Source organism: Emydura macquarii, unplaced genomic scaffold (genome assembly GCF_026122565.2).
Source record: "Emydura macquarii macquarii isolate MOO-44397 ecotype Brisbane River unplaced genomic scaffold, CSIRO-AGI_Emac_v2 contig_3019, whole genome shotgun sequence".
Taxonomy (NCBI): Eukaryota; Metazoa; Chordata; order Testudines; family Chelidae; genus Emydura; species Emydura macquarii.
In genome coordinates this window covers 4,815,265-4,834,614 of record NW_027133156.1, presented here as the reverse complement: position 1 = coordinate 4,834,614, position 19,350 = coordinate 4,815,265, and positions in this window count along the sequence as shown.

The window sequence follows — 19,350 nt, the reverse complement described above, 5'->3', positions numbered from 1 at the left end:
TGTACGGAGCTGAAGAATGAAGGTCACAACCTTCCTATTTTATCTTTCTATTACTCTCAGGCTAAAACTAGCTCCTGGGATAATGCCAATTTCTGCAAGAATTTCTTTCCACCGATCTCTCCTGTGCTGCTCTTATAACGAGCTGTGTTCACAAGCATGTAAGCATTTAATGTACATGCAAAGAAACATCTTCAAGTCAGGACAATCTAGCTGTTGCTGCCTTTAGGCTCACTCTAGACACCAGGAATCCTGAAGTGCACATACCCAAAAGAGATCACTTACTACATTTTTATAACCTTAAGTGGTGATTAAAAAGGGCATTACAGAACTTCTTTAAGAGTCCCCACAGCATTAGTACTTACCAGTATCTTAACCCGTAGGGATAGGAAGGGGTCCCATGAGTCACAGCTCTGTAAAACTCCATTGCACTTTACATGATATTCAGTACACCCTCCCCAAATTTGTAACTGTCTGTGCACCTGTACAGAACAACTTCTGCTCTTCACAATATGCACTATTACTAACAGTGTTTGGGGAATGAAGAAATGTATAAACAGCCAGATTTTGACAGTCCATTCACACAGATTTTTACAATAAAAAAATAGATGTATCTATTGGGAAATATCTAGAATTCTCCTTTTTTCTCTGCCTTTTGTGGCAGTTTAGGTAAGAGAAGATGTTGCACAGATATCTCTAAAGATGCTAGCAAAGAAAACCCGCAAAAATAATCAAACCAAACCAACTAATTAACCAAAATCCCAAACCAACAACAAACTCACAAGCATTTTATATGGGGCCAAATAAAGACCATCCCTTATATGAGTTGAATGATGGAGTGGAGGTACAGTAGGTCTCTCTGGAAAGGGAAAAAGGAGAGTGTGATGGCTCTGGCATCATCTTCCCTCCATTGGATCCCACCTAGGTCCATCTTGACAAATGCTTTTCTGGAATTTGGGGTGGGACCAAGGTCTAGAAGCAGTGGGTCCAGGAACCGCCCTTTCTCCAAGGCATCATCCCTAGGTAACTCTGCACCTTTCTGTCTGGAAATTCCATTGGGAGTAAATGTTGTTGTTCAACAAACATAATGTATTGTGTGCATCTCTGAGTGTGATCATATTACTCTGTAATGACATGGTGGTCCAGCTTCAGGAGAGCCTGGTACTGTAACATTTAGGCTATGTCTACACTGCAGCGCTAATTCAAATTATCTTAATTCGACTTTCAGAAACTGATTTAATAGAAATTGCAGCAGACTGTCCACACTACAGTGTTTGTGCTGGTTTCTTGCATCCACACTGGCCAGCCTTAATTTGAATTAAAAAGCAGTGCGATATGGGTAGCTATCCCACAGTGCAACTAGCCATGGTGGCCATTTGGAATACTGTCTTGGTCCCAGGATGCAACGCTGCTTCCCCTACCCTCCCCCCTCCAAAGAAACAGGAAAAGGATTTTCGCACCATTTTTTCACTCCCTCACGATCGCCATTGCTGCAGAGACATGGAGACAGCTGAACTCTGCGCTGTGATTCTGATCGTGACAAAAACAACGCGGCTTATCCTGGATTACTTTAGAAATGGAGGAAGAAGGCGAAGCAGATATTACACCTCTGCCACCGTGGCTGCCCTGCTACAGGCAATAGATCAGAACAATTCCCGATTGCTGCAGGCTGTAACGTTTCATCTGCAGTCCGTGGACCACAGGTTCTAGTCCAGGGAAACAAGCAGACTGGTGGGACTGCATCGTTATGCAGCTGTGGGATGATGATCAGTGGCTGCAAAACTTTCGTATGCGAAAGGCAACTTTCCTTGGACTGTGCTCGGAGCTGGCCCCGTCCCTGAAGCGCGTGAATACTCGCTTGAGACAAGCTATGACGGTGGAAAAGAGAGTCAACATCGCTCTCTGGAAGCTGGCAACACCTGACTGTTACCTCTCAGTTGGGAATCAATTTGGAGTTGGTAAATCTACAGTGGGAGCTGCTGTGATTCAAGTATGCAGTAACATCAATAGACACAGTTGAGAGGTTTGCTGCAATGGGTTCCCAAACTGTGGGGGACGGGCCATTGATGGAACTCACATCCCTATCTTGGCGCCTGCACACCTGGCGATGGAGTACATAAACCGCAAGGGGTACTTTTCCATGGTCCTTCAGGGGCTTGTGGATCACAGGGTTCATTTCACAGACATCAGTGTGGGGTGGTCTGGGAAGGTGCATGACGCTCGTGTATTTCGTAACTAGGGGTTGTTCTCTAAGATGCAGGTGGGCACTTTCTTCCCTGACCAAAAAACTAACATCGGGGGTGTGGAAATGCCCATAGTGATTCTGGAGGATCCTGCTCACCTCTTGCTCCCTTGGCTAATGAAGCCGTACACCAGGCACCTTGACAATGACAAGGGGTGTTTTAATAAGAGGTTAAGCAGTTGCAGAATGATTGTAGAATGTGCCTTTGGGTGTTTAAAGGGTAGATGGAGGAGTCTCCTCACTAGGCTGGACGTGAGTAAGGAGTACCTCCCTTCGGTGACATCTGCTTGCTGTGTTCTTCATAATGTGTGTGAAGCTAAGGGGGAAAGGTTCCCCCAGGGTGGGGCTGTGGAGGCAGAAAGACTGGCTGCCAGTTATGAGCAACCAGATGCCAGCACTACACGGAGAGCTGACAGCAGAGTGCTTTGCATTAGGGAAGCTTTGAAAACCAGGTTCTGCAATGAGATGCAGAACTGATTTCTGTTCATGTATGTTGTTTGGCTTTGATGTCCCACCCCACCCAATCCCCCTTTGATAGCTGTGCCCGACAAATACCTTCTGAATATGTGAATTTTTAATTAAAAAACGTTTTTGAATACTGAAAAACTTTATTTCTTTACATTCAAGTCATGGGGGAATGGGGGAGTGAGGGTTCATTCACTGTCTCCAGGGGTAGGGTGGCAGCTTGCTGGGGTGGAGGAGAGCAGGGGCTGCATCCTGGACAATCTCCCACAAGACCTCGTGGTGACGGGGGAGGTGGAGGGCAGCATAGCCTTCAGTTCAGGAGCATTGGGGGGGGGGGGGTAGACTGCAGCGGGACTGTGCCCTGCCTCCACTCATGAAGAGCCACAAGACGCCAAGCATGTCTGACTGGTACCACAGGACTTTCAGCACCTCTGCCGTGGTGGTGCGATCACTCTCCTGCATTTGTCTATGAGTCTCCATGACTCTGTCCATGCTCTGGGTCAAGGTCAGTCTCCATGCTCTTTGCTCTGTCTCTGCTGATGTTGAGGCGGTCATGAGCTCAGAAAACATATCATCTTTGTTTTTTGTTTTTTGTTTTCTTTTTCTAATCTGAGACAGTCTGTCCGCTGCATTTCTTAAGGGTCGGTCCAGTGCAGAGATGTCTACGGAATAAAAATAACAACAGGGGACATATAGTTAGCATAGTGAATACAGTGATAGAAATGTAACTATTTGAAAAAGGACTCAATAAAACAATGTTGCAACAAGTAGCATAATGACAATAAAGTGCTCCAAAAGTTACATTAGCTCATTTGCTAGGAGCTATGCCACTTGCAGAGGTGGTCTTATTAATTCAAATTTAAAGGCTCCTTAATTTGAATTAACAATGTGCGAGTGTAGACGCAGGAGTAATTAATTCGAATCAAGGGACTTTAATTCAACATAAGCCGCCAGTGTAGACCAGGCCTTAGTAAGCACTTAGGAGTCAGGTTTGCTGAGAGGAAGCACAGTCAATTTTCTTATCTATATGACTACGAACAGCCTAAAACTGCTCAGGCTTCAAGAGGTATCCACTGTAACTCGCTAGCATTACATAATTTCATTCACATAGTCAGTCACTCCTATACTAGTAATTGAATACCTGTCTTCACAGTGCAGAGGAGCCAAGACTCCCATCTTGATTTCTCTGCCTCTGAAGTTGTTGTGTTTCCTTTCCCAGCTTCACTTCCTGCCAATATGGAAATCTCCTCTCTAACCTGCTGAGGGCATGATTCCCTGAAAATTCCACAATGTCTTTATGGTCTGGAAGGATTTCTCTGGTGTTCTCAGCCCAGTTCCTTAGGTACAACCAATGGATTATTTGTGCAGTGCCGTTAGCATAATAGCAAACTATCGGATATCCCAATAGTTGGGGTTGGTCCTGCTTTGAGCAGGGAGTTGGACTAGATGACCTCCTGAAGTCCCTTCCAATCCTAATCTTCTATGATCGTATGGTCCCCTATTTCTTGAATTACAAATAAGGAAGTAATTCAGAGACCCATTATTATGTGCTGAAACTAATTAAAACCCACTTCAGACACATAAGGATTCATAGCTTGATGTAGATTGAAAGAATCTAGGAATTCTTTTCAGTGTTGTTTGCTTGAAACCCTATCACAATCAGAACTTAAACACAAAATGTCCTCCTTTTCACAGAAGTCAAGATTTAGCCAGTTATTGGAATGTAAATTAGGTCCCATGATAATGATAAAAGCAGCAGCTACAATATTTGATCGAATTCCCTAATAATCAGGTTTTCCAAACTTTTCTAACAAGCAGCATCCGGTATCTATTAAAATCTATTATGAAAACTTGCATTGCATCACTGGAGATGATATGTCTATGGTAATTTTCTGAAATTTGCACAACTGCAGGAAATGTTATTATTAAAATCAAGCCCGACTAAAAGGCTCTCTAAAATCAACCACCTAGCACAGCAGCAGTGATTATTTTTGCTTTGAAAAGTGGTAGGAAAAATAGATTTTGCATGGCTCTGAGTGTCAGATTTTGTTTGACTTCTGCTGTTTATGCCCTGAGAGCTTGATTCAAGAGTTTTCCAGTTGCCTGTAAGTATTTACCATGTAAATCTGAAATTGAAGCACTGAAAGATGCAATAAACTGAAAGTGTCATTGATTTAAAATATTATTATGCAGGGGGTTGGCAATCACACCATCTCCTTGAAGCTATTGGGCATGACAGCTGCTTTCCATTCAGTTTAAATGAGAGAACAATTAAATGCTCCTTTGCTTAAGGATAGCTGAAACAATGGAAAACCACCAGCCAAGGACTAGACCACATGCAAGCCTGAGCAGTGGCTGGCCCATGCAGTATAAGGGTATTTCTAGACTGCAACTAAAAACATGCAGCTGGCCGATGGCCAGCTGACTCAGTTCTCATGGGACTTGAGATAAGGGGCTGTTCAATTCTGTTCTGGCTCAGGCTGCAGCCTGAGCTCTGGGACCCTCCCACCTTGAAGGGTGCTATAGCCAGGCTCCAGCATGAACCCAAATGTCTCCACCGTAAATAAACAGGCACTTAGCATAAGCTTCGTGGCACAGGCCAGCTGTGAGTATTTAATTGCAGTGTAGACATATTCTTAGGGGCTTCCCAGGGGTCTGTTAACAAATGCAGAGCTGATTTTATTGCAGCCGTGTGTCTCTTGGTGTGGGAGAGCTGCAGCTGAAGCACTGGAGATGCAACAAAAGGCAGCAGGAAGCCTAGGCAAAACCAGAGATGCAATTGTAGCATACCTAGAGAAAAGCTAAGACAGAGAGCTTTTGTGTAAAGTGCTGTCTGGAAAAAGGCTTGGAACTATGAGCAAAGAAACTGTCTCCTGTTGTTGGACTCCTACTGTGTTCAGGGAAACAGGATTTTATGTACATGTTTGTAAATAACCAGGATTGCATCAAAGAAATACCTGACATTGATTGATGAGGTTAAGGCAGTTTCTCTCTGAGTGATTTTCCAGGTTCTACATAGCAGACAAAATAAAGTTCTCATGTTAATCCTGACCTGTCACTTCTTTGTGTCATGTGCAGGGCCACCCATGCCAGCCATCCCTGATAGTTGTCCATCTCTTTCATGTCACTCCTCTCCGATCATAGCTCCAGAGATTCCATTGTGGGACCATTGTCATCATGTAGGGACCATTGTCATCATGCAGTCTGACCTTCTATATAACACAGGCCATAGAACTTCCCCAAAAGAATTCCTACCGCTTACCTTTTAGAAAAACATTCAAACATGGGGACAAACAATCTCTCATTATGGGCTATAACCACTCTCCATCCACTGGACCCTTCTCCACTGATGTCTGAATTTGGAGACTGGGCCTGTGGAACTGAAACTGGCATTGTATAATATTTCATTGTGTCCTGTTATAACACCGCATCCGATTGTATATTACTGTTCACATTAAATTAATGGTTAATAACCTGGTGTTTTACACCTTGGAACAGGAAGTGTACCACACACCATTCCTGCATCAGCTGAGGCAGTCCTTTGAAAAAATGCTTTACATTTCTACTCAAAGAACTTTAAACTGGGCACCCTTTAGAGTGCATTTATGAAGGCCACTGGCAGGAGAAGCACAGCAATCCAGCATTATTAAATAGAATCCTTTATGAATTCCTGTGTTTCAAACTGTAGAGAGAACATAAGTGACTTTCATGGAGCTAGTCACAGCAGTAAACCCTACAGGGAAGATTTTCAAATGCAACTGAAGGATTTAGGAGCTCAAATTCCACTGATTTGCAATGGGACTTGTGATCCTAAGTCCATGAGGGTTTTAGAAAATCTTTACCATAATGGGCAGTAGGTTTGGCACAGGAACATCTGGCCCAAACACTGCTAGTCAAGGTTTAACATCAACACGGAATTTATGTGCTAATAATGGGTGGCTGCTAAAGTCTTTTATATGCTCTCCACATGAACCGTGATACATGGTAACCACACAAAATTCATTTCTTAAAATGTTCATGTGATTAATATTCATTATTTGTATTGCAGTAGCAACTAGAAGCCCCAACCAAGATTAAATCCTGTTATGCAATATGTTATAGAAACAGTAAGAGGCAGTCCCTGCACTGAAAACCCTACAGTCTAAATAGACAAGACAAGGGAGAAAGAAAAAGGCAAATTGCCTTGCTCAGATTACTGGAGGTGAGTGGCAGAACTGGCTGTAGAACTCAGGTCTATCTGACTCCTAGACCAGCGCATGATCCACAAAACCGCACAGACTTTCTTGGGTGAATTTAGCTCTTAATTCTTCCCGATGGCCATGTGCCATTTCTTGTGCTTAGGCAAGACTTTCCAAATGTGCTAACACCAATTCAACCTCTAGCAGCTTTTACCTTCAGTATGCCTTTAAAAAAAAAAAAAAAAGAAGAAGAAGAAGAAGAAGAAGAAAAAAAGTGAAGGCCACAACAAATGTAAGCCCATACCATTTGTCATGCTTTGTTTTCCAAAGTCACAGTGGCAAATGGACTGTATCCATTAACCTTTTTGCAAAGATCAGAAGGTAAGCTAGTTAACATTTGACAGCTTTACAGAGTCTATTGGCTTCTAATAAAAAATTCACCAGTACGTGGTGTTCTCTGTATTCCTGTCTATTTCATGGAATTTGTCACAGGTCCAGCCATTATAATCTTCATGTTTTGCTCTCCCTGCTTCCCATATTCTCTTAGTAAACACAAACAGAAGTATCATCATGATTTATTTACTACATGTGTTTTAATTTGTACACTCAGTGATACCATGTTGGGGATGAATTTGAGTTGTTAGCTAATAGACCATGCATTTTCTTGCTGTGGTTTTAAGTAGTAGCTGATAAGGATTCCAGCAGATATTTTACCTTTACATTCTTTGTATAAAAAAGTTAATAGTTACAACATGTCCTTCTCTGACCTTAGAAGGCATCTAGAAGTCTCCCAAAATTATAGGAAGATTATAAATGATGATGGCATCACAAAGTGACGGTGCAAGGAAGGGCAAGGATGCAGGTGCTGTAATGATAATGTGGTGGCAGATGCCCAAAGAGGATGACAGCAGCTCCTAATCTTCAGTGCAGTCAAACACTGGGCATCTTCACTGGGATTAATAATTAATAGCCTGGGATCTCACAGAGTGACTGTCCCTTACCTAAGACTTAAGCAAAGCTTCAAAATAGCTCAGCACTCATAGTATCTAACTGTTATTCCTATAATAAGGAAAAGAACAAGGGGAAATAAAACCACATTCTTTATCTTAGGTAAGTATAAGTTATCTTTGCCCTCTGTTACAGATATCTAGGCAGAATGCTAGACTGGGCTAGAGTATTATGTTAAAATGTAATTATTTAAATTAAGCCTGAATATCAGAGAACTGAAATGTGGCCAAATACAAAATACATACTCAGGGTAGAGCAGGAAGGAAGGGACGGGTTAGAGACTGGTGGATTTGTAGATAACCAGGTATTAGAAAATATAGGCCGCATGTTTCCCTGATAACCACTTTCCCATGTAGGAACTTGGGGCCAGATCCACAAAAGGACTTAGGGACTTACAGTGCTCAGCATCATGTCACCTTGTTTTTAAGTGCCTAGAAAACCCCAGGAACACCATTATGATCTACAAAGCCTGAGTTAGGCACCTGTGCTCCCTATGCAATGGACGGGAAGGGATAGGTGCCTTAAAATGTGACCCCAAAAACCACTAGGCAGGGAGACGTCTAAGCTAGCCCATGGGAAATGCCAACCAGAGGGGCATGTGCTAAGCTCAGGCTTCAGGGAGGCACCAATCTCTGTTAGTGAGCCACAGAAAGGAACCCACCACCTGGAGTCAGACTCAGGCACCAAAGGTGAGTTAGGCACCTGCCTTGTGCCATACAAAACAGCTGCAGAAGTTGGAGGAGGAGGTGGCAGTGGCCATCTTATAACTTTTAGCTCAGTGGTTCAAGCACTTTCCTGAGTAGTAGATGACCCCTATTCAAATCCTTTCTCTCCTACTATCAGAGAGTGGAAATTGAACAAGGATCTGCCATATCAAAGGCAAGTGCTCTAACCACTGGGATAAAAGAAATAAAGTGTGTGTCTGTTGGGGTAGGCATGACTATCACCACCTCCTCTGGCCATATTTTGAATTGGTCCTGCTCTGGTAGGGGTCCTCTGATCATGCTTATCAGATCAGGTCTATAATGGGGTTTGAAGGGGTTAATGTGGACCTGCAAGAGAGAGAAATCCAGGCTTAAAGAAGCTTGCCCACTGAGAGGCTGGTTGATGATTATAAAGCCAAGAAGTTTGTAGCAGAAAGAGGCTGAAATTGGATCTGGAATGCAAGCCCAGCAGCAGTGATGGTCATTTTTTCAGATTCAATCTCAGGCTTTATGGTGATAAAAACAATGGTGTCTCAGCATGTAGAAGTGATTTAATCAAGGAAATTGTATTTCTACAGAGTTAGTACAGAAGTGGATGCATATAGAATTCACTTGGATTCCAGTGCATATCAGGCAAACAGGTAACAAAATAGTGGACTAAAATCTCTGTAAGAAATTGAAAGATTAGCACAGAAATACCCTGGAGTGAGTAGGAATGCAAAAGATTAGTACAGAAAAAAATTAAAAGAGGAATGGCAAAAAAACTGGATTAATAAAAAAAGGGGAAGAAGATCTCTTGAACTGAACTCCCCAGAGTTGAGGATAACAACATACTTCAGGAAAAATGAAGTGATTTTGTTTAGAGTACTAATTGGCTGTTGTGGCTTAGACAAAAATCTTTTTCAAATGAATAGACACAAAGATAGACTATGTGCACTCTGTAAAGTGGAAGAAACAATTGATCCCCTTTTATGGGGATGTAAGGACTTTGATAAAGAATGGTAAAAGCTTTCTGAGGAATTCAAATGTCTTCAGGTAACAAAAGTTACATTGTATTATTTAGTAAAAATATAGGAGAAGTGGAGTAGTATTACAAAGGCATTGTTACATTACCTGAAGCATACAAGGCAGAGTGAGAGAATATAAACTGCTAAGTAATTAGGAATCATAGTGGGCAGATATAGAGTATTCAGTCAAGTCTGATTTGGCATTTTTTAAAAAGGAAAAAGGAAAAAAAAAAAAAAAGAAAGAAAGAAAGAAAAGAAAAGAAATTGGCTGCAAGGAGAGAGTCAGTAATCACTCTCTGGGAGAAAGAAGAGGTAGAAAACAGTTCCGGCTGGTAACTAAGAATCTGAGGAAGTAGACTTGGCTGCCTGGTACAGCCAGGCTGGAACACAGTGTAGAGGGAGGGCTCAGGTTCCCCTACCAGCCACCAAGGAAGGTGCGGGGTGAAACCCCCTGAGATAAAGGGTTTAAGGACCACAGAGCCCAGAGACAGAAGACCTTCTGTAAGGTTATTGGACTGTAGTTGGATTGGATTCTGTTACTCCAAAGTGGTAGACGAACATGTTACCTGGCAGGAGGAGCCAACTTTCAGGAAGAGAGACCACCACAGTGACTGAGGGACCATCAGCAGAGCGCATCATATGGGAGAGAGATGCTATGCCATTCCTGCACAGAAGGAGGGGCTCCTGCAGTGACTGAAATCCATTACAAGGCCCCTATGAAATTTAGGCAAATGCATGCCTTTTTTCTCATATTCATGGATAATTCTAGATCGTAGGCAAGACAGGCATCCAGAAGCACAGTCTGAAGCAGTATACATGCCATGAGGCAGAACTTAGGCACCTACAAGGTTTGGGAGGAGTTCTGTGAGGCCAAAACAGGGACCTACGCAAATAAGTCTGGAGTTCAGGTGTCCAAGTACATGTGTGGATCTGGGCCTTGGAACATCTGCAAATTTCTGCTTGCCTCCCAGTTCTGCCACTGGTGGATAACTCTGTGGCTCATCAGATAGTATTTCTGTGGCAGGAGGTTTGTCCCCTAGTTTCACAGGTTTTGAGAAACCCACAGTGGGCAGAAACTTTCATACAGCAGCTTAGAATCTCTACACAGCTCCCTTGACTCCTCTGTCTCCTAAGTACCCCAGCAATCAGCTGCACCTAGACTTTTCTTTCATCAGGGAGACAAGGATTGTGACTAAGCTGGTCATTGACTTCACATCTCCAGGGTAACTCCACCTTTTTAAAGCAATAAAATTCAACCCCAATGAAGGATCTATTGCTTTCCCTCCTCCACCACACACAATGCATTTGGCCCCTACCCTGATTCATTTTGCTACTCCATATTCTTTATAGAAGAAGATAGACTGTAGTGTGAACATGATTTGTATAGTTAATACACTAAAGAAGTGATGGCAGGTGTTTCATATTCAAATGCAGCAAGAAAGAAAAATATCTTGTTTAAACCCAAAGCCAGTAGTACTCACAAAAGGTGCTGTATTTATAGCCCTAGAGAGTGAGGTCTTCTGCTTATCCAGAGTTGATACTCAGAGCATAGATACTAATAATACAAGCTTACCCACACCCCTTGTTGACAACAAGGTGTCTCATTAATATTCTGAAGGGGACATTAAAGAGACTAAAGCTCTGTGGCAAATCTCTGTGCTAATGCATTCCTTGACCTCTTAGCTGACACTGTCAGCAAAGATGCCAGTTAATGTCAACAGTGGTGGTTGGCTAGATATGTCCAACAAGGAATAGTGTGAAACCACCAATTCATTTCACAGAGGCCAATGAAGAGATAACAGTTGGCTGCCACTAGCAATCTAGATTGCATTTCAACCAGTCACCTAAAGGTGATTTCCATGAGACATAGAGGTCTCAGAAAGAAATATTTGTTACCCTGTAAAGAAATGGCCAGTTCATCTCCTTTTCAGTGCTCATCACATTCACTCGGGCAGGGTACCCCCTTGCATATTTCTACTTGTTATGATCTTTTAAATACCAAAAATCCATAAGGTAAAATAACTACGGATAAAAAAAGGACTCTGGTGCAGGGGTTCTCAAATGCCTTTTTTACAGCAGGCCTGTGGTGGACACCAGGTCAAGTGAGGCCTCTTTGAAAATATTTCAGGTTGTGATGAAAGATGATAAAAAGGTATATAAGCTGGAGAACAAGATGGAATAAACCTCAATCATATTGGTTGTTGTGCTTTATCCGTCCCTTCTGTCATCAGCCTCTCCCTCATCCTCTGCTATCAGCTCATCCTTCCTTACTTCGGTGCTGCTGTTGGTGGTGACATTGCCTTCAGAGGTGGGTGTCTGGATAGTAGCCACCGCTTTCTTGCTGCCCAGCTCTGAAGGCAATCCAGAAGTAAAGGTGCCATTACTGCGACCCCCTACAATAGGGTTGCAACCCCCTTTTGGGTCGTGACCCTCAGTCTGAGAAATGCTACTCTTCAGGATGAAAGAAACAAATCCGCTTTGAGATGGGTGAATTACACGTGTTGGCCTGCTCCTCTGGTGTATCAGTACCTCTGTAGATCTTTAGCAACACATTGAATTATAGTAAAGAAAATTCTCCAATTTCAGTAGCGTCTGTAAAATGTGTTCTGTCCCCCATTTAAATGACCTCAATAAATATGCAAAAAACATATCCCAGAGTAAACATAGCACAATTAATGAAAGACAACAAAGACTTTCTGGAACTGCTGTGTCAGCCAGTATCCCCACAGGTTTTTTATCATCATATGACACTAACAGCTGCAAGTGCCAGTTTGAGGGACACAGAACACTATGAATGTTTGCAGTGTGCAATATAACTCCGTGTTGCTCCTCTATGAAATATAGTGTTCAATACCCCTCTTCTTCTTCTTTTTTTCCCCATGTGGTGAGCTGGTCTACTTGGATGCACACTGGGCTGCAAGTAAAGCTAGTGGTATAAGGACTCAAGTAACAGGCCTCTTAAAAGACTTAAAATTGTCACTGTCTGTAAACTATGTATCTTTTTATGTACCAATGTATATGTATTTTATACCTGTGTATTCAGAATATCCGTCTTCCTGAAATGTTGCTTGGAGGCATGTGGTTTGAAAGTTGGAACTCTAACCTTTTCACGGTGAGCAAAATATCTCTAGGTACAGGAAACCACTCTATTGGCGCATGACATTGTCTGTACCTATATATTGCCTGGAATGGGTAACACCTCCTTATCAGCTTCATTTTATTACTAATAAAGGACTAAATTATGACATTACTGTCTAGCCCCTGGAGCAGCCTGGAGTGAAGACTGTGACCCCAGCATTTGTTGCTCTGGGGAAGGAGTAAACTAGAGCTAGTCGAACATTTTTGGTTCAGCTTTTTTTATGGAAATATTGTGTTTTGGCTAAGCTAAAATATTACATGGAAACATACCATTCTCAGCAACGTTTTTAAGGGGGAGTTTTCTGATGTGCAGGGTGGACTCTCGGCTGAAAGAGAGAGAGCCAGATACAAAAAAGTTGATCTTTTTGATCCAAAAATGGATGCTTGGGCACAATTCCATTTTGCAAAAACATTTGCCAGGTTTTGTTTTCATACCAATGTGGAGGGAAAACAAATTTTGAAACCTCAAAAGTTGTCACAAAATGGAATTGCAGTTCTTTTGTCAGCTATAGAGTAAACTGCACTGGGTTTTCAACTGGTTCAACTACGCTCCCCAATGCACTGATGAGGGGGTGGGGGGGTTGGTTGGAATTAGGTCATGCCTCCATCCCTCTCCTGCCCACCTGTGTGAAAGGCAGCCATAGAGGCTCTAAGTTAGTGGTACCCCCCTTACCTGGTCATGCCCCACTGGAGCCAGGGACGGGAGTGAGGCCAAAGCTACTGTCAGGACATGATCTGGGGCCTGACCTGTGGCTGGGGCCGGGATGGGGGTTGGAGCTACAGCCACTGGGCCTGGGATCAGGGCAGGGCTAGGAATGAAGCCACAGGGCCCAGGCTGCAGCTGGGAGTGGGGGTGGGCAGGGCTGGAGCAGAGATGGGGGCAGAGTGGGGTTGAATGGCACTTCCTCTCCACCTCCATGGGAGCTGGTCCAGGCTGGTCCAGGCGGTGCCCCACGGTTTGGGGAACTTCATTCTAAAGAGATTTCAACACCCTGAAAACCAGAAATAGTGATGTCGACAAAAGAATAAGGAGGCGCTTTATGACCCCTTCCTCCCTTGTGCTGATGTGCAGGTGGGGTCCAAAGGAAGAAGTGCTGAGAAATTGATTATGGCCAGATGATTAGTGTGTGTGGTGAGTAGTTAATGCTCAGCAGTTGTTGATTACAGTAAATTTAAATAAAATTGCTATCACATACCATAATCAATGATCTGTTAAAAAAGAGATACAGTAGAGCCCCAGAGTTATGAGCAGCTTGGGAATGGAGATTGTTCACAACTTTGAAATGTTTGTAACAAAACATTATGGTTGTTCTTTCAAGTTTATGACTCAACATTGACTTAATACAGCTTTGAAACTTTACTACGCAGAAGAAAAATGCTGCTTTTAAGCATCTTAATTTAAATGAAACAAGCACAGAAATAGTTGACTTACCTTGTCAAATCTTATTTTAAACTTTCCCTTTTTTGAGTAGTTAATGTTTAACCCAGAACTGTACTGTATTTGCTCTTTTGGGTCTCTGCTGCTGCCTGATTGCATACTTCCGGTAGCATCTGAGGTGTGTGGATGACCGGTCTGTTTGTAACTCTGGTGTTCGTAACTCTGAGGTTCTACTGTACAGTAGCTAAAATCTTGTAGTGAAGGGAGAAGAAGTGCTGTGCCTTTAGAAGACAGTTGTGTCTGAGGGAAGAACATTTATCTTTCACCACCAGATTCTGAAAAAAATAACAAGGAGTTTGCCTGCTAGACTTCAATATGATTTTTTTCTTGAAATATGTAACCTGGGCAACTGAATATTACTTTTGCAATGTGTGATAAGTTGTTTCTCCCTATACCTCTAAGGAAAACCTATGGGGATACATTTTCACAGGGGACTTGATGCTACATTGTGCACACATATACTTTTCAGTGTGCAAATCACTAGACTGCGTTCCATACTATTACTGTGCACACATTACAGACTTCACATGTGCAAAGGGTTACACATATGTGGTGTCTGGTCTCTGTCAGCATTTTCCCTAGCTGGGGAAGAACTTTACTTGGGCAGGAACCTGCTCCGATCAATGGATGTGCAGTGTCAGGGCCAGACAGTTTCCAGCTCGTACTCCCAGGCTTGGGTGGAGGTTCACAGCTTTGCAAATGCTGCTTCTTACTCAGTCCTTTCTGCTCAGACTTCCTTGTGCAGCCTGCAGCTCCTTGTGCTGTCCAGCCTGCATTGATGGGATCGCTTGCTTTCTGAAGCCAAGGCCTACTTAGGACACTTTTCATTACTGTTATTGAGAGCCCAACAAGTGACATCATGCATCGCCCTGGCAAATGAAGGACAGATTACTTCAATGCAAACAATGTCCCAATTAGCTTCTTAAAGTGTTTCTCTTCTCCTGTTTGTACCATCTCTATCTTGTTTTTTCTTGAGCTTGAGGCACATGCTTTTTGTCATAAGTTGAAACTAGTCCAGGTGTAATTCCTCAATTGTAAACAGTAGAATTGTGAACCAGAAGCCTCCTCTTTTCATCCAAAGTTTCCCTGAATCTTAGCAACTTAATCTTGGATGAAAACTTCATAATGCATCTTGGTCTTCTTCATACACATTCCATTGGACATGACATGAGCTTCAATATTATAAACTACATATAACTCAATTTAGTGAATTTACTCAACTCTAATTAGAAAATAGACATGGAAATCCTAAGACATGGATACCTGTGGTAGGATATCAAATATTTATTCAGAATAATAAATTAAGCACAATAGTTCAGACAGTGTTATTCCAATTAGAGAGGCATAATAACCACATTTTCAAATCTAAACATAAAGTATTTTGTAAGTGAAAAGCAATGAACAGTTTTATGAGTAAAATAGCATAGGACAACTAAAAAAAAATTTGCTCCCTATTTCAATTGGCAAATAATCCAGTTTAGCTGAGATCAAAGCACAGCAGTTTGGCAATTCAGAATGGTTAAAACTTGTTAATGTCCCCAGGCATAGTATTTTTTTTTTCTTCTGTCTAAACACTGTAATTGATAGGCATCAGTCTGCAGAGTTTCAGTTACCAGTCTCTGTCAAGGCATTTTACTTGCTAGATTTACAAATGTTTCTTCTAACCTATATATTATTTCTAGTAAAAGACACGCACGCCATATTTTTTTATTTATTAGATTACTGCAGGTTCCTTTTGCCTCCCATAGGTTATAGTTTTTCTGTTCATTCAGACGTTAAAAAAGAAAGTGGTAAAAAGAACTCAAATCCAGTGATGAAAGGTCTGTTTGGTTCATCTTTAGGGCATCTCCATGCACTTGCTGGTCTATGAAGCTCCTTCCCCAATCCTTCATCTGGTTTTGACTTTTTGGATTGCAAACTCTTCTAATTAGGGAAGAGATTGGGCTCCTCTCTGTTTGGAATACACCTAGCACATTGTGCATAATAATAAATTCATTAGTTAATATAGTATGAGTTAGCCTTTTGACACTGCCAGTCAAGGTACATTTTACTGCATTTTTCTGATCAAGTTCCATACCCAGCAACTGATTTTTTCCTCATTTGCTCATTACAGTATGTTAGTGTGTGTGAGAGAATAAAAATAAACCAACAAATAAATGAAGGACCGGACTGTAATACGTAGCTCACAGTGGAGTCCTCCAAAGTGTTAAGACCTCTGGCCCTGATCCAGCACGACAGTGAATCATGTACTTATCTTTAAGCAAGTGAGTAGTCCCATTGACATCAATGGGTCTATTCACATGTTTAAATGTAAGCACGTGCTTTATTGGATCAGGGCCAAAATGCTCAGCAACATGAAGGATCAAGACTTCTAAGTCGTACCTTGCTTCTCAAGAAATCCTTTGGAATAAATATAACTTTATACCATTGTATAAGATAATGCACACTGCAAGGAGATGACTGCAGAGAACCAGAGAGGGATTCAGAAAGAGAATGACTTGTAGTAGGGACTGATCTGAAACCAATGAGAGTCTCTCCATTTATTTCAATGGACAGTGGCTCAGTCCCACAGAAAATGGTAGAACTTAAATTAAACAATGACTTTTAAAAATCACTTTAAAAAACTAAATTAGACTTCCCCTTAAGCTTGCTAAAAATATGGATCGCTCTAAAACTCTAATGGTTTTAAAGTTACTTCTTAATTGCTTTTTGAGCGTAAGAAATTTTGTTTGTAAGACAGAAGTATGTGAGTCTGAATGAAGATTAGCTACTATATATACGTAACACATACCAGAAAGCCATCCTAGTGTGGTGTATGTTATTTGAGAAGTTTCTTAGCCAACACTTCTAATCATTATGAAATAATTCATAGTATAGAAAAAAATGCTTCCAAGTCTTCCTGGGGTAGATGCACATGGCAAAAATTGTAAATTATATCAACAGCCCAACAAATTATCTTTCTAAACATGATTATGTTACTAACTAGACACTTGCTGCTTTCACTTTTACCCACACATATTTCTTCCTTCCTTTTCAGCTTTCACTAGGATACTTTACTGTTTCTTGTCACAAAAATACTTTTTCAATGATCACATTTCTTAGAAAATTAAAAATACTCACGTAATCCACAAAATACTCCACTACCGTGTAGGCTAATAATTACTTCAATTTATGTTCTCCAGGAGGAATATAAATAATTTTACTCACATGCTCCATGATAATTTTTTCATGCATGCAAATCTGGGAAAATTAAAAAAAAAAGAAATTGTAGTACTTTTTTTTTAAATAAGAAAAGGACAGAAGCTGAGAAATTTTAGTATTTTGTCATGGCATACATCAGAAGAGGGTTTTCTTCCATTCCCTTTTAAGATCTCCACCCTCCAAGAAACATGAGTCCTTGCAGTAATGTCCAAAGCAGGAAAAGCAACAGCCCTTTGGGACAGAGACAATCTGTCATTCAACACTACATATCTGCATTAATCTGGTTTTAATTTGCTCACTGTTCATTCAGAGCGCTAGGGACTGAGAGTTTTAATTTTTCTTTTTAAGGAATTCCAAATATAGTCAAATGCCAAATGGTAAAAGGTCATTGAAATGCACAAGTATAGAAAATTCCCATCTCTGAAAGTAACATAAGTCGTAGAATCACTGTACAAATACATTGATTATTTTGTTCTTCATTTGCATACTGCACCCTCCTTCATCCTTAAATTAGAAGCTAGATGCTAATAATTTTATTGGAAACTTAAAGCCCAGATTTTGCTATGGGAGGAAGTTTCTGAATAAGACATCAAGTTTCTAGTCATGAGAGGATAATTTATTGATACTTGTCAAAAGGAAGTATCAGTCTAACAGAAATCAAGACAAAAAGAATGCCTGATGAATTTCCTTTGAAGTGCCTTTTATAAAAGTCCTTGGTAATACATATTGATGAACTTCAAATTGTCTTGCCTGAAGGGAAAAGAAAGTAGACTGCTTTACACTGTCTTATAAATATTCATCAAAAGAACAAGACTTATGTTTCCAGGCGTGAGGTGAATGATTACGGTTGTATGATTGCCTTGGAATCTGGATAATTAGTAAACCAGCCTTTGACAGTTGGAGAATTTTAAAATTGGTGTCTTGCCATCACTCCTTTTGGATTTAAAGACAGATCCTGCTATTCTGAAAGGAAGCAAATTTAGGGGTTGATGGAATGATACAATTAAGCTCTCCATCAGATCCATCTACTGTTTGTTTGCTTGTTTGTTTAACCAAAACTTAAAGGCAAAGTTGTATAGCACATCACTATCCTCACTCTGAAATGAAACCACAGCATCCTTAATGTGGATGTCTAGCTGGAAGAAGCCAATGAAAAATACTGTTATAACTAAGACTGAGATAATGTGAAAAAAGGTCATTGTGGCTGATATCCCAATGGATCTTCTCCAGAAATCTGCAGGCTGGGCACCTTTTTGCTTAGCTCAGTCCATTCTTGATTGTTTCATGACATAACAGAAGAGTCAACAATTTACCTTTCATGCTTACTTAATGTATGTGATAAGCGTATATGAATTGTATGGGGAAGGTTCTTTGTGAGTGGCTTGGGAAAAAATATGCCTGTGCTCAATGATCTGTGAATTTCCATCGTTTACTCAAACTGTCTGCAGATATCCATTGACCCTTGTTACAGGCAGCTAGCCTTCTCCTAGCAAAGAGGAAAAAATGACTTTCTCAGAAACATTATCCTTTACAGTGTTTGGCACTTAAATGCAATTAGGCAAATATAATATCCTCTTTGAAGGGAAATAGTTGCTCAGTTTAAGTAACTGAAACTAATTATCTCTGTTGAATGAAGGACAGATTCTATGAGCACTTGAGCAGTGTGCTATTTCTGAAAAGCTGAAGAGGCAAGTGGATTGTATTTCTGGGTATGGAGTAGAGGGAGTATCATCTTCATTAGGTATATGCCAATATTTAGATGCAGAGGTCTATGAAGAGATCCAGTGGTCAGTCAAGATAAGAGAAAATCAGTCTGTGAATAGGATTTTCCAAGAAACTATTCATTGGACAATATGTCAGAACTGTTTAAGGTACTGTACTATTCATTTTATTGCCATGATTTGGACTTGACCAGAAACACTTAGAAAGTTTTAAAGTAACCACATAGTGCTGAGCTGTGATGAAGGCAAAG